At 37.4% G+C, this 15,486-nt stretch overlaps 1 long non-coding RNA gene across 2 annotated transcripts in view; it reads left to right on the top strand.

Annotated features, from left to right (window-relative positions):
* LOC143644429 (uncharacterized) overlaps positions 1-14,853 on the top strand; it is a 70,654-nt gene extending 55,801 nt beyond the window's left edge. For both annotated transcript variants that reach the window (XR_013156693.1, XR_013156691.1), the window contains one exon: positions 12,646-14,853. This is a non-coding gene — a long non-coding RNA (uncharacterized LOC143644429). The remainder of the gene's footprint in view (positions 1-12,645) is intronic.
* Positions 14,854-15,486: the final 633 nt, after the last annotated feature.

The following is a 15,486-nucleotide window of genomic DNA, read 5'->3' as shown; positions in this document are numbered from 1 at the left end:
TTCCTTGTACTGCTCACTCCTCAGCAGTTTAAAACTGTGACCAAAGCCTTTGAGGGTTCTTATCCCCTCCTTTTGTTTTCTTACTTGATCTGGCATCAAGATCCCTCCCTATTCTGATCCAAACTGAGGAACTTGATACCCTTATGTATGTGTTATTTTTCTGAAGAGTTGTCATGTAATTTCTGTACCTTTACTCCATAATTAAATTCCTGGGGAAATTATATTGGCTATTTATAGTTAAATATTGTTTATATTTTTGTTTTTGACTTAGTATTTACTGTTTTTCTAAAACTGTTTTCATTAAGGACTGAGTATACCAAGTGTAAAATTAACTTTGGGAACAAGAGACTAAACTGCCATGCAGTCAATTAATTACCTTCCTAAGATCCGCAAACCCTGGCTGGTTACGACGATGAAGGCATTTATCACAGTGGAAAGACTGAAAATAAAAGTAATAGACATATGTAAGGAAGGTAGCAAGTTGATGAGTGTTAAGAGTGAAATATAAGTGTATGATTTCTCCAAGATAGGAAATGATATAGAGTCTAAATCTATAGATATTATGATACCATCAGTTCTTGATAAGGAGGCTTTATTTTTTTTGCCAACAGCCCATTACTCTTCCAAAATAGTTATGTAAATTGTGTCCTCCTAATCCCCCAACCTATTTAATATCAATATATTTAATGAAAGTATTTTCTTGGTGTAGTATTTTTGAATAACGTTTGAATATGGTTATAGTTACAGTGTCAAAATCTTACTACAATTTGATATGTTTTCATAAATGAGTGCCAAGAGTAATAATGGGGAGAAGAAAGTCTGTTTTTTTTCTTTAAAGAGAGTGATCCTGGTCAATTCAGAATGGAGACAGCTTTGAATTATAATGGGTTCCTCTGAGAATTGTTGTTTTTAAACTAAACTGATGATACGGTAGCTCAGGAAATTATCTCTGGGTGCTTTGCAAGTGCTGTGGGCAGTGTGCTTCCCTGTGTGATGCAAGATAATTTTTTCTTCCTAAATAGTTTCTTTAAGTTTATGTAACTTGTAATAGGGTAAAGAGCAATGGTTTTACAGTCAGATATGTCTGACAACAGCTTTTTAAATTTGCATGTTACTTAACTTTTCTTATTCAGTTTTTCATATTTAAATGGGATTATATAATTTCCCTAATACAGTTACTGTGAAATTGCATGAATGAAATATGCAATGAAATGTCATATATATATATATAATGAAAATGTATTATGTATCTATCTACCATCTATTTATCTATATCTATCTATCTATCTGTCTATCTATCTATTTATCTACACACACATTTACATAGGCATACCTTGGAGATATTGCAGGTTCAGTTCCAGAACATCACAACAAAGCAAATATCACCATAAACTGAGTCACACGTGTTCTAGTTTGCTAGCTGCTGGAATGCAACACACCAGAGACAGATTGGCTTTTAATAAAAGGGGATTTATTTTGTTAGTTCTTCAGAGGAAAGGCAGCTAACTTTCCACTGAGGTTCTTTCTTACGTGGAAGGCACAGGATGGTCTCTGATGGTCTTCTCTCCAGGCCCCTGGGTTCCAACAACTTTCCCTGGGGTGACTTCTTTCTGCATCTCCAAAGGTCTGGGCTGAACTGCAAGTGCTGAGATGAGGAATGCCGAGCTGCTTAGGCTGTGCTACCTTGCAGTCTCTCATTTAAGCACCAGCCAATTAAGTCAGATGTCCTCCATTGCAGCAGGCACGCCTGCTAGCCGACTACAGATGTAAATCAACAACAGATGAGGTTCACGTACCATTGGCTCATGTCCGTAGCAACAAAACTAGGTACGCTCACCTGGCCAAGTTGACAATTGAATCTAACTACCACAACACGTTTGGTTTCCCAGTGCATATAAAAGTTATACTATACTGTAGTCTATTAAGTGTGTGTGCCGGCTGTTGAGTATGCCAATTCCAATTATGCATTCTGGAACTGAGTAAAATAACCACAGAATGGGCCCAGGGATTCACCAGACCTACTGTGACATGGACCTGAACTAAAACTCCGTCTATCACCAGACTTCCATAAGCCCCTACTCTGACTGGTGGGCCAGAGTGATATTTTGGGTCTCCTGGAATTAGTGTCACTTCTGAGCCAATGTCTAATAATCCCCAAAATATCTGAGCATTTCCTTTTCCCCAGTGCACAGTTACCCTGCCTTCTTCCCAGTCTTCCCCAAGGAGACCTATGTCCTTTTACCAGGGTAACTGTGCCTGCTAAATCTGTAACCACCTCCCCTGGGGAAACAGTCTCTTACTCTGGATGCCTTAGTTTGGGCATTTTTTATGGCCATAGAACTGTAAATATAACTTAATAAATTCCCTTTGTAAAAGCCATTTCATGTCTGGTATATTGCATCTCAGCAGCATTTAACAGACTAATACAGTGTGGAATAGCATTATGTCTAAAAAACCAATGTACATAACTTAATTTAAAAGATCTTATTGATAAAAAATGCTTACCATCATCCAAGCCTTCAGCAAATTGTAATCTTTTTGCTGGTGGCAGGTCTTGCCTCAGCATTGATGGGTGCTGATCATGATGGTGGTTGCTGAAGGTTGGGTGGCTTTGGCAATTTCTTAAAATAAGATAAAGAAATTTGCTGCATCGATGGACTCCTCTTTCATGAAAGATTTTTTTTTAGCATGTAATGCTATTTGATAGTATTTTACCTGCAGCAGAACTTCTTTCAAATTGGAGTCAATCTTTTCAAACTCTACTACTGCCTCATACTTGTTTATGTAATATTCTAAATCCTTTATTGTCATTTCAACAATGTTCATAGCATCTTCACCAGGAGTAGATTCCATCTCAAGAAACCATTTTCTTTGCTCATCCATAAGAAGCAACTCTTCATCCACCAAAGTTTTATCATGAAATTGCAGCACTTCAGTCACACCTTCAGGCTCCACATCTAATTCTAGTTCTCTTACTGTTTCCATCACATCTCCACCACAGTTACTCCCTCCTCTAAAGTCTTGAACCCCTCAGTCACCCATGAGGGCTGGAATCAACTTCATCCAAACTATTGTTAATACTGATAATTTTACCTCCTTCTATGACTTATGAATGTTCTTAATGGCATCTAGAATGGTGAATCATTTTTCCTTTTAAAATTTTGCCCAGATCCATCAGAGGACTGACCATCTATGGCAGCTATAGCCTTACAAAATGTATTTCTTCAATAATAAGACTTGAAAGTTGAAATGACTCCTTGATTCATGGGTTGCAGAATGATGTGTTAGCAGGCATGAAAACAATATTCATCTCATTTGCATTTCCATTAGAGCTCTTAGATGACCAGGTGCAGTGTTAATAAGCAGTAATATTTTGAAAGGAATCTTTTTTTCTGAGTATTAGGTTTCAACAGTGGGCTTAAAGTACTCAGTAAACCATGGTGTAAGCAAATGTGCTATCATCCAGGCTTTGTTGTTCCATTTGTAGGGCACTAGATTTAGCATCATTCCTAATGGCTCTAGTATTGTCAGAATGGTAAATGAGATTGGCTTCAACTTAAAGTCACCAGCTGCAATAGTCCCCCCAAAAAAGAGTCAGCCTGTTCCTTGAAGTTGTTAAGCCAGACATTGACTTCTCTTTAGCTGTGAAAGTCCTAGATGGCATCTTCTTCCAATGGAAGGCTATTCTGTCTACTCTAAAATCTGTTTAGTATGGTCACCTTCATCCATTTTCTTAGCTAAATCTTCTAGAGAACTTGCTGTGGCTTTGATATCAGCCCTTGCTGCTTCCCCTTGCACTTTTATGTTTTGGAGATGACTTTTTGCCTTAAACTTAATGAAGTAACTTCTGCTAGCTTAAAACTTCTGCAGTTTCCTCACCTCTCTCAACTCTCTTAGAATTGAAGAGAGTAAGGGCCTTGCTCTGAATGTTGTAACTCATTCTATCTTCTATCTGGACCACTAAGAAATGTCTTTTTATTAGCAATAAGACTATTTCACACTTTTATCATTTGTGCATTCACTAGAGTGGCACTTTTAATTTCCTTCAAAAACTTTTCCTCTGCATTCACAACTTGGCTAACTATTGGGTGCAATAGGCCTAGCTTTTGGTCTGTCTTGGGTTTTTGACGTACATTCCTTACTAAGCTTAATCATTTCTAGCTTTTGACTTAAAGTGAGAAACATATGAACCTTCCTTTCATTTGAACACTTAGAAGCCATTATAGGGTTACTAATTAGCCTAATTCCAATATTGTTGTGTCTCAGGATGTAGGGGAGGCCCAAGGAGAGGGATTGAGATGAGGAAAGTCAAGGCTATGGAGAAGTTACAACACACATAATATATGTTGATTAAGTTCTCCTTCTTATATGGGTGTAGTTCATGGTGCCCCAAAACAATTGTATTTTGTTGCACTTTGCTTTGCTGAACTTCATGGATAATTGTGTGTTTTATAAATTGAAGGTTTATGACAATCCTGCATGTAGCAAGTCTGTTGGCGCCATTTTTCCAACAGAATGTTCTTACATTTTGTCTTTATGGCACACTTTAATTAAGGTATATACATTGTTTTTTTTTTTTTAGACATAATGCTATTGCACACCTAATAGATCACAGTATAGTATAAACTTAAATTTTATTTGCACCGGGAAACCAAAAAATTTGTGTGACTCACTTTATTGTGATATTTGCTTTGTGGTGGTAGTCTGAAAGGAAACCTGCAACATCTCTAAAACATACCTGTACAATAGTAACATCAAAGATCACTGATAACAGATCACCATAACAGATATAATAATGATGAAAAGTTTGAAGTATTTTGAAAATTACCAAAATGTAACCCAATACATGAAGTAAGTATATGCTATTGGAAAAATGGTGCCGATAGGCTTGTTCCACACAAGGCTACCACAAACCTTTAATTTGTCAAAAACACAGTCTCTGTGAAGTGCAGTAACGTGAAGTACAGTAAAGTGAGTATGCCTGTATATACATATGTGCATATATGTATGTATGTATATATGATTAACATAAATCCTAGTAGGTGCTTAGTAATGTTAGAGACCAAATTCCCTGCCATGTGTTCCCTTTTTTTGCATCCATTCATTTGCCTAAGGAACTTCTCTCTGTCCTTCATACCTTGCATTTATTGGGTCATCAAGTTCACTTGATGTGCTTTTCAAATTGAATTCATCATCTCCATTCCTTCTGGCAATACCTTAGTTTAGGATATTACTATTTCTTGCCTGGATTACTGCCACAACTTTGAACTCATTTATTTCCCTCCGTACACTCTTGGCATTCATCCTCCATGTTGTCCAGAGGTTTCAAATCACAGTTCTAATTATGATTCAACCTCTCTTTCCTAAATACTTTTAATGACCAATCCTTATTGTAGGATCTTGTCTGGTTCACCTTTATATCTTCAATGTCAAACAGGGTCTTCCATGTTAACCTTCCCCCTTTCTATTAGCATCTTCAGTTTACTTTACTAAGTTAGGATAAACTTTTGTTCAGAAAGTTCAGTTTGGGAAACTGATAAAAACTTTTGGCCAGAGTATAAGGAAATATTCTCATACATCCTTAATGGGGGTATATTTTCGTTTGCTAATGCTGCCAGGATGCAATATGCCGGAAGTGGAATGGCTTTTATAAAGGGGATTTATTGTTACATGTTCACAGTTTAAAGGCCTTAAAATTGTCCAAACTAAAGCATCCAGATAAGATAACTTGACTCCAAAGAAAGGCTTGAATGGCTTCTGAGATTTCTCTGTCTACTGGCATGTAGCTGTCATCTGAGGTCCTTGCTCCTGGTTCATTGTTCTGTGCTTCTGATTCCAGTGACTTCCTCTCAAAGTGTCTGTGGGCCGTCACTTAGCTTCTCTGGGGCAAAACTCTGGATTCTGACTTGCTTAGCATCTGCTGGGAAGGCACATGGCAGCATCTGCTGGGCACCTCTCCCAGCTTCTTGTTTCAACAGATCTCACAGACCCTGTTCTGGCATTTTCCTCTGCATCTCCAAATGTTTATGTCTGAACTTTCTCCAAAATGTTTCCCCTTTTGAAGGACTCTAGTTAAATAATTAAGACCCACCTTGAATGGTGAAGTCATATCTCCATCTAATCAAAAGGCCACACCCACAATTGGGTGTGTCACATCTCCATGAAAACAACCTAATCAAGAGGTCCCACCTTAAAATATTGGACCAGCACTAAAAGAACATGGGTGCCACGCAAGATTGGATTAGGATTAGAGGAACATGACTTTTCTAGGGTACATGACAGTTTCAAACAGTTTCAATTTAGAGAGTGTAAATTGGCGCAGGCATTTTAGAGAACAATTTTGTAAGATCTATAAAAAATGAGTATAACTTTGACCCAGCATTTCTGTTTATCCTACAGAAATACTTTCACATGCAAAAATATAAAATAATCATTGTAGCATTGTAAGGGCAAAACATGGGAAATAAATGAAATGTCTGTCAAAAGGGTGATGGTTGTGGTAAATTGCAGTATATCCATAAAATGTAGTTCTATGAAGTCGTTAAGAAGAATGATTCAGGGCGGGCCATGTTGGCTCATCAGGCAGAGTTCTCGCCTGCCATGCCAGAGACCCAGGTTCGATTCCCAATGCCTGCCCAAGAAAAACAAAAAAAGAAAAGGTACAATCTATGTGTATTGATAATGAAAGATCACTAAGATAAATTAAGATAAAAAGCAAAGTGCACAGCAGTATGTGTAGTATGCTACCATTTATAGAAAATTAAAAATATATATATGTATATGCAAATGCATATATATGCATATATATAGGCATTTAATATTAAAATTTATCTAGAAAGATATAAAAGGAATTGAAAAGAGTGGTTACCTCTGAAGAGGTGAACCAGGGACAAAGAATTAGGGGTGGCTTACACTGCATCCCCTTCAGCACCATTTGAATTTATTTTCACCAGGCCTGTCTATTTAATTTTTTCAAAAATAACAGGGGAGTAGTTAAGCAAATTATGGCAGATTATCTTAATGAGATATGAGTCTGGTACTGTGCTGCATCTCAAAGCAATCCTATGAAGTGGCATTGTTTATCTCTAGTAGAGGGGTAAACTGAGGATTAATGAGATTGAGTATCTGACTAAGGTCCCTGTGTCATTAAGAGGCAGAGTAGAAGATGAGCCCAGGCCTGCATGGCACCAGTTAGCAGGCTGTCTTGACTAGTACCTTAGTTGTGAAAACAGAAACACAAACAAAAACACTAAATTCTGAATGTTACTCTGTATGTCTGGGCTATTTCCTTATTGGATTAGAGGCTTCATGAAGATAGGAGCCATTCATCACCTTATTATCAACCATTATCACAATGTTTGGCATGTGGTAAATATTTAGCAAATGTTTATTAAAAATGAACATTTAGTGTTTTTTTTTTAAGTAAACAGATATTTATGAGATGTAAGTGCTAGAATCTGCCATCTTTTCTAAAAGGTAGACTATTGTGATTTGTCCTCATCATAGCAAGAAATTTAAGGAAGAGGAAATGGGGTGGTAATGGGGAAAACTGTAGCCACAGAATTCAAGAGCAAGTTGTTTTCTTTTATATTGTTCGGTTTTCTAGTGCACAAGAAAATAGTTCAAAATATTCTAAGAACATGTGTCTTCTCCCAATAGTTGATGGGGATGTGTAACACTGACCCTGTGGTTTAACTTGAAAACATTTTACTAGAAGCCTCTTGTTTCTAGCTCCATTTGGGCCACTCAGGGTAGGCATTGGCCCCAGCCTATTTGTCCCAGACAAATACACTTTTACTTTTTCCATCACATGTCAGTGAGGAAATATGTGTCACCACCAGATCCACTGACCTGCCTCTGAGATATGAAAATACTATATTCACTCTGAAGCTTCCAGCTTTTGGAAAACTATGGTATTTAGAGACTTTCCAGAGCAATAAACAACTCTTAGACATTTCTTCAAAGCCAAACTCAAAGTTACTGAGAATTTTCCAGAATAGTACTTTAAAAAATGCTTAGTTTCTTGACTCTTTAAGAAAGACATTCTCTTAATGGCCTCTCCTAACTTCCCAGCTTCTCTGAAAGCATGAATCAAACAGGGTGGGGGGAAGAAGGGGAGTCACTCTCTCAGTTGGGCTTAAACCTTAGGCTTATCAGTTTACAACCACAGAGAAATCTTTTCCTAGCCCCCCTGGGACAAAGCAGAACAGCAGAGTAGAAATAGCACAGACTGAAAACAGGCAGACCTGACTTGAATCTAGGTTCTGGCCACAACCTGTCATATGACTTTGGGCAAATTACTTAACTTCTTTAAGTCTCTGTTTCCTCATTGTGAAATATTGTGGTAAAAATCTGATAATTCATCAGCATTGTTCTAGGTACACAGTAGGTACTCAACAAATCCTATTGAACAGAATGAGCAAATAATGTACTCAAGATGAGTGGCATATAGAGGAGCTTAAAACATTTTAATTCCCTTCCCACTCTCTAACCTTTTCCACGTAGCTCAGGCTACATGTTGCCTTTTGGTGAATTTTCCCACTTCAAGGCTGCCCTCAATGGTCACCAAAGCCTATTTTTAACCAGAAAAAATTAATAAAAGCAATGAGGTAGCACACAGTGGAAATTTTTTTACTTGAGACTTCAAACCCCCGAGGATGGTCATACTGTTCTATTTGATTGGTCAAGAGTGAACCTTCCTAGTGCTAATTAGCAGAATATTAATCATTTAAATTAATATTTTAAAATGTAAAAAAAAAAAGTTTGCCGCTAGTATTTTGAAATGGATTTGACAAACAGAGAGCAGTCATTGCCAAATAGTGCATTCAAATCTGTTATTTTGAAGACATCATGGAGCAGTAGTTGAGCACATAGCTTTTATCTCTGATCAAAACAAATTAGAGTCCACACACTGTCACTTATTTTCTGTGTGTGCTTGGACAATTACTTAGCCAGTCTGAGCTTCGATATGCTCATTTGTGAACTGTGGCTAATAAGAGTTCTACCTCAGAGTTTTTGTGAAGACTAAATGAGATAATAGATCTAAAGTGGTTACCACAGAGCCTGGTAGAAGGTTCACTGTCCACAAGTCATAGTTGTTATTATCATCCTTTCATTTAATATAACTCCACAAGGTAGCTACCATTATTGCTTCTATTTTACAAACAAACAAACAAAACAGGGTCTTAAATGATGGAGATAAAAATGTTTAATACATCACTAGGCAAATAGTGAAGCTCAAAATATGTGGGCTTAAAAAACACTACAGTCTCCCCCCTGCAGATCAGGACCTGCAATGAGAAGGTAAAGCAGGGTACAGACCTTCTATGGTCTAGAGACATTTTGTATAGAAAGAGGAAACTGAAATGACCTTTTTTTTTTAAATGACCTATTAACTTGTCTGTCTACTCCCATGTGCTAGGATGGTATAGCCAGATACCCCATACAGCTAGCACATAGCCATAGTAGGTGCTCAGTAAATACTTGTTACTAAATAAGTGGAGTAGGTGAGCACACAGATAGCAACCTTTCCAGGACTCTGTTCTGGGTCTTCCCTATCAGGGGCTATGCCAGCTCTCATTCCTGCCTTAGGGCCCCTGTGTTCACTGCTACTTCCTTCCTCATTTTAAAGCTTCAAACAAATCAACACAAGGCCCTCCTCACTGAAAGAGGAGAGAATATATGAATTAATCCAAAAACTTGAGCCTTCCTTGGAGATGTCAAACCTGCAGATTTCACCCAAAGTTCAAAATATGCAACATTTGCATCTAATTGAGAAACTGTGGTACATTCTTCATTAAAAGTAAACATTAGAAAGATTGTAATATTGTTGGGGACAAGCACAGCTCAAGTCATTTTTAAAGTCATATTTAAAGTCTGAATAATTCAATAGTTAAGTTTTGACGATTTCAATTTAAATAAACAGATATAGTTGACATACAGTAAGAATATAAACATGATACTAGAATGTTTTTGCAAATGATTGTTCCTTTCCAGCTAGTAAAATAAACCTTTTAAGATTTCTAGTGTCTGTGACAAAATAGACATGTAGGACATAAATTTTAAAATTTCTAACTGAGGTGCATGGGTAGTTTAGTGGTTAGAATGTCTGCCTTCCATGCAGGAGACCCAGGTTCGATTCTTGGACCATGCACCAAAAAAAAAAATTCTAAATGACAGCATGCTTGCATGTCACTTTGTGCATTTTGAAGATAGGAAATCTAGAAAAAAGAAAGCAAAAGTATATTACAGTGATTTGAGAGTCAGTCTTAGGCTTGAAATTTGGCCCATTCAATGACTAAGTATGTGAGGTTAAATAAGTCAATCTTGCACAGCCTCAATTTCCTCATCTGTAAAACCTTGTTTTATGACTGAGTACGGAGAAGCTATAAACTGCTTAGCACAGTGATATATGGTACACAGAATGTGCTCAGTAAGTAGGAGTTTTATTATTAGAGAAAGAAGAATATGAGTAATGGCCAAGGTCTCAAGTACTCAGGAGACGGTCCCCAGAAACAGGGTTTTATTGGTATGCTCCAAGGAATTGCCTACAAGACAGGCAGCTGTGAGTGGAAGAAAGTGAGATTTAGGATTAGAAGAATCTAGGTCCTGAGTTTTGACCCTGACACTTTTAGGCAGGGTAAACTTGGTCTAGTCACTTATTGCCTCTGAGATTCAGGTTTCCCACCTGAAAAACAAATCCTGGAATTTTTCTAACAGAGAAAATGTGGGTAATAATCATTTATAAATAAAGTCCTCTGAAAAACTTTAGTAAGTTCCAGTCCTGTAAGACTCAGGCCCTAAGAAAGGAGATGTGCTGCTGTTTGGTGATGTGCCAGGTTTCCCATCAGATGGGCTGCAGGTGCCTCATGACCTCATAGCCATACTTGTATCTGGTGGGAGGCCATTAGCATTTGAGAGTAGAAGTTGTATAGAAGAGTTTCTATACAACAAAGTTCTAGGCCAGCTTTCCTAGGTCAGTGTAACAAGGACCCTTTCACCATTTCTCCCCATGATCAGTAAGACTCACCTACACTCAAATTTCTCACATGAAGAAATCCCTCTCTTAAATGATCCAGGAAATTGGAGGGAAAGAAGGACTGGAAGAAAATGCCCTTGCTCAGCACTTTTTTTTCAGGACTGAATCCTGTAATATGACCAGTCTTTTTCATCTCCGTGTCAATGCAAATGATTGGGGTGTTTCATGAAATCTTTCTTACATATTACAGGACTGAATCCTGTAATATGACCAGTCTTTTTCATCTCCGTGTCAATGCAAATGATTGGGGTGTTTCATGAAATCTTTCTTACAGCAGCAGTAATATGCAAAGAGCTTTGAGGTGAATCAGGGCTTGGCTCATAGCCCCGATCCTTTAATTAGTGTGTAATCCTCAGCTGATCACTACTTCCTTTGAATTTCCACTGCCTCTCAAAGAGGAGACATCTCTTCTTAGCTCACTTTGTTGCTAATAGAAGCCATACTGTTTAGTTCGCAATTACATTCAATCTTGAATTGATTTCCAAATATTTTTCCTAAGTTAATCTAGTCTCCCTTATTATTGTGAGCTCCAACAGTATTATATTCATCTACAAATTTAGTGTGTAGGCCTAATCCCAGCACATAGTAGGCTCTCAATACATGTTTATTGAATGACTAGCTACAAGAATTCATTATAAATGCATTGTAAACTTCTTGAATGAAGCACCAAAGTGTCCTGTATAGTGCAAAACAGAGTAAAGCAGGTGCTCAAGAAACACAAATTGATTAATTCATTTATACTGCCTTTATCATCTCATCTTTATGTTTAATCAGCGTCTTCTTTTCTTGGGAACTTTGAAATTTCCTGCTCTGTTTTCCATTTCCCAGCTGCCACCAATTGCCTGTACAAACTGTCACAATCTTGGAGCCTTCTGGAATCTGCCTTTTTAGGTGGTATTGCCAGATTTAGCAAATACAAATACAGGACAACCAGTTAAATTTGAATTTCAGTGAACCACAAATAATTTTTTAGTGTAAGTATATCCCATGAACATCTGGGTTATAATTATATCAAAAAATTTATTCATGATTTCTCTGAAATTCAAATTTAACTGGATATCCTGTATTATATCTGGCAGCTCTACTTACAGGGTCTCACCCAAAACATTGTCACCAATGTGGAGGTTGTCATTTCTCAAAATTATACCTTTTAGGCTTTGCCCTCAGTAATTAGTCAGCTCCCAAAATATCCCTAAGAAGACAAGCTTTTTTATCTTCCTTCAAGCACAGGCCTTGCTCAGAGTCATGTGTTGGGAAGGGGGAATCAAGCATTTAGTTCTCTGCTTGATTTCAAGTTTCCTTCCTTCAGTTAGTAAGCTGCTCTCTCCCCTTAGATGTGGGACAGCTGCTGTGGATATTAAATCGACCCAGAAGCCAGAGTATCCAAACACTAAGTTTAGGTCTCCCCTTTTGTATTGTTCCTGAAACCAATTCTTTCTTCCAAATCTCTGGGCTGCTGTCATTGAAACACAGAAACATCACCTCCTTCTCCCAATATCAGAGACATTTAAACCTCTCTTTTGTGTACCTCCTAGTGTACTAAGTCACAAAGTCCTGTGTTTGCTCTTGTTGCTATCATTTATTTTCTTGTTTTGTTTTCCCCACAGAAAGATTTCTGCCTCTTCCATTCCACTTCTGCAGCGAGTCCTACCAATATAGTATGTCATCACGTGGGGCCTGGATTGCAGCAACAGTGATCTTGCTCTCCTGGTTCCCTACCTATGAGCAACTTCTAGCAAACTTATCTGTACATAGTGTCCTTTTCCCACCTGGGATTTCCCTATGGGAGAGGCTAACATGAGTCTGTATTTCCTATCTTAACACATCAATACTGGGCTCTACAGTGCAGCCGGTAAGGCTCCTAAGCCTATCTAGTTTTCACTCTCTGTCTGCCTTCCATGACTGATGCAGGACAGTCCTGTTTGCCAATCCCTGGCCCTCATCCTTGTTTCCAGCTACATCAGACCGATTATTGCATTGGCCTTGAATACCCAAATCCCTTCCCTCCTCTTATGGGTCAATCCATGTTCTATGCTTCCTTTAAGTCCAGCCCATTAGAAGATAACACAGTCAATCTTCAGATGGAGACCTCTCCAAAGGGAAGAAAGCAAAAGAAGAAAACTTAAAGGGGAAGTTCAATACATTTGATTACATGCGAATGAAAAGCTTCTTTATGTCAAAATGTACTACAAATAAAACAATAGAAACTAGGAAAAATATTTTGCTTTGCATAATAGTCAAAGTTAATATCCTCATTATGATTTTACAATTCAGTAAGAAAGAGACTTTCCAATAGAAAATGAGGAAAAGATATTAGCTTGTGATATACAAACACAAAGTAGAAGAGGCAAAAAACATGAAAAGCTATGAAACATCACTAGTTGTAGAAGAAATGCAAATTGAAATAACAATGAACTTCTTTTTCCCTTTATCAAATGGGCATTTTTCAAAAGGATGACATTCAGTGTTGATAGAGAGTATAAGAACAGGATTTTTCATACATGCTCTAGGAATCCATTTTAGGATGGACTTCTTGGTCCTTTCTAAAATAACGTATTTTTAAAATCTTATTACTTATTTCTAACCTTAACCTTATTATTATCCAACTTTTCTACAATAAATAACACTTTTATAATTGGCAATATACATATACATATTAAAAAAAACTCCTATAAAAATTAAAGGGAAGATGGGGAAGGAGGAGGAGTAAAGTACATTTACTTCACATCCTAGGTAGACCTGGTTTTGGAATCCCTGACTGTCACTAACTAGCTGTGATTAACCTCTCAAGCCTAAGATCCTCGACTCAGAGAGGTGCTACCGTAGTACCTGACAAATTGTAAACTTTCGAAACATGGTGGTATCTGTTATTATTCAGTTGTATCCCCAGAGAGCATAGAATTTCAATGTTCTGCAAAAGGAGGTGCTCAATTAAAACATCTGACTAATGCCTGATTTTTAAAATCTGCATTTTTGATATTCTTTTCCACTGACCCCGTTCACTCCTTCCCCTCTTTTGTTTCCTCCTGTATATATTTGACATCTGTCCTATCCATCCTCTTTCTCCTTCTCATCATACTATGTCTTATGGAACAATCTTTCACAAGTACTCTGAAAAGCATCTTTCAAAACCCAACTCCAGAAGCCACTGGTTTGTCAGCCTTACCTGAAGGTCACCAATGAAAGTGGGTCCCAGTCTTCTGCCTATTCTTGTTCCTTATTTCCTAAATACATGACTGAAAACTCACCTCTTCTCAGGATGCTTCCTATGCTTGACTGCACCTAACTCTATTCTTGTGAGTGCTTCCTGGTGGCCTGTGACATGTTTGTCAGTTGATCATTTCTTTCTTCCAGGCAGAAGTTAATTCTACGTTTTTTATGAGGCTTCCTGCATGTGTGGGTTCATTATTCTTGTAAATTAAGTTTATGGCACTTACTAGTCAACAAAATATCTTTCCTTCCTTTCCTCTTCCCCCATTTCATTCCTTCCACTCCTTTAACACCTAACTCCCATCCCCGACCCCTTGGAATATGATTATTTTTTTTCTCTGTTTCTCTGACATAAGTTTGTGTTTGCTCTGAATGCTTTTAATACTGCCCCATGATTCATAGGCAAAATATTGAGTGTATGTTCTTAGATTATTTGAGCAACACTCTAAACACTTTAGAGCAACTGGTAAGAGGTAATAAGAACGGCAGAATGCATTCACAAATCAAGCACTAGATTCTCCCTTCCATATCCTCAAAACTATTAAAGTGTAAGGCTTGGTGTTAGAGCAGACACATCTGAATTCTGTCTCCAGTACTGTATAATCTTAGGCAATTCACCTGTCTTTTCTGAGGTGAATTCAGAAACTTCTTTGCCTATAAAAAGAAGATACCATCTATCTCAAAAGGTCAACAATGTGTATAAAGTTTGTAAAGTTTGTAAGGTAATATTCAACAGAGAGAAGGTGTTAGTATGCTATAGTAAGCAAAGGGAATGTGAATTTCCTTTTTCTTTTCCAAGATTTATTATCCATAGGAAATTTATAATCCAGTAGGAAAAAACAAAATGTACACGAATGAACTGATCGTAATCAAAATGAATTTATCAAACATACAACACTTATTATGGGCTAGCCACTCTACTAAAGAGCACTTTGCAATCATGACCTCATTTAATTCTCATAAGAATCCTCTCAGGTACTATTATTACCCAAATTTTAAGATGAGAAAACTGACATCCTAACAGGCCCCACCAATAGAGCAGAGCTAAAGCAATCTGGCTCTGGCATCTGTGATTATAACCACTGAATCATACTATTTTCACTAATGTCCTGCACATAGTAGAAATTCAGTAAATAGCTTAAAATCCCTCTAATTCCTTTTTTTAAGGCTGTTGTATTGAGATATGTTAACATACCTTACAATCCATCCAAAGTGTACAATCAGTGGGTTTTGGTACA

Source organism: Tamandua tetradactyla, chromosome 8, assembly GCF_023851605.1.
Source record: "Tamandua tetradactyla isolate mTamTet1 chromosome 8, mTamTet1.pri, whole genome shotgun sequence".
Taxonomy (NCBI): Eukaryota; Metazoa; Chordata; class Mammalia; order Pilosa; family Myrmecophagidae; genus Tamandua; species Tamandua tetradactyla.
This window is presented reverse-complemented; position numbering and strand designations above follow the sequence as displayed.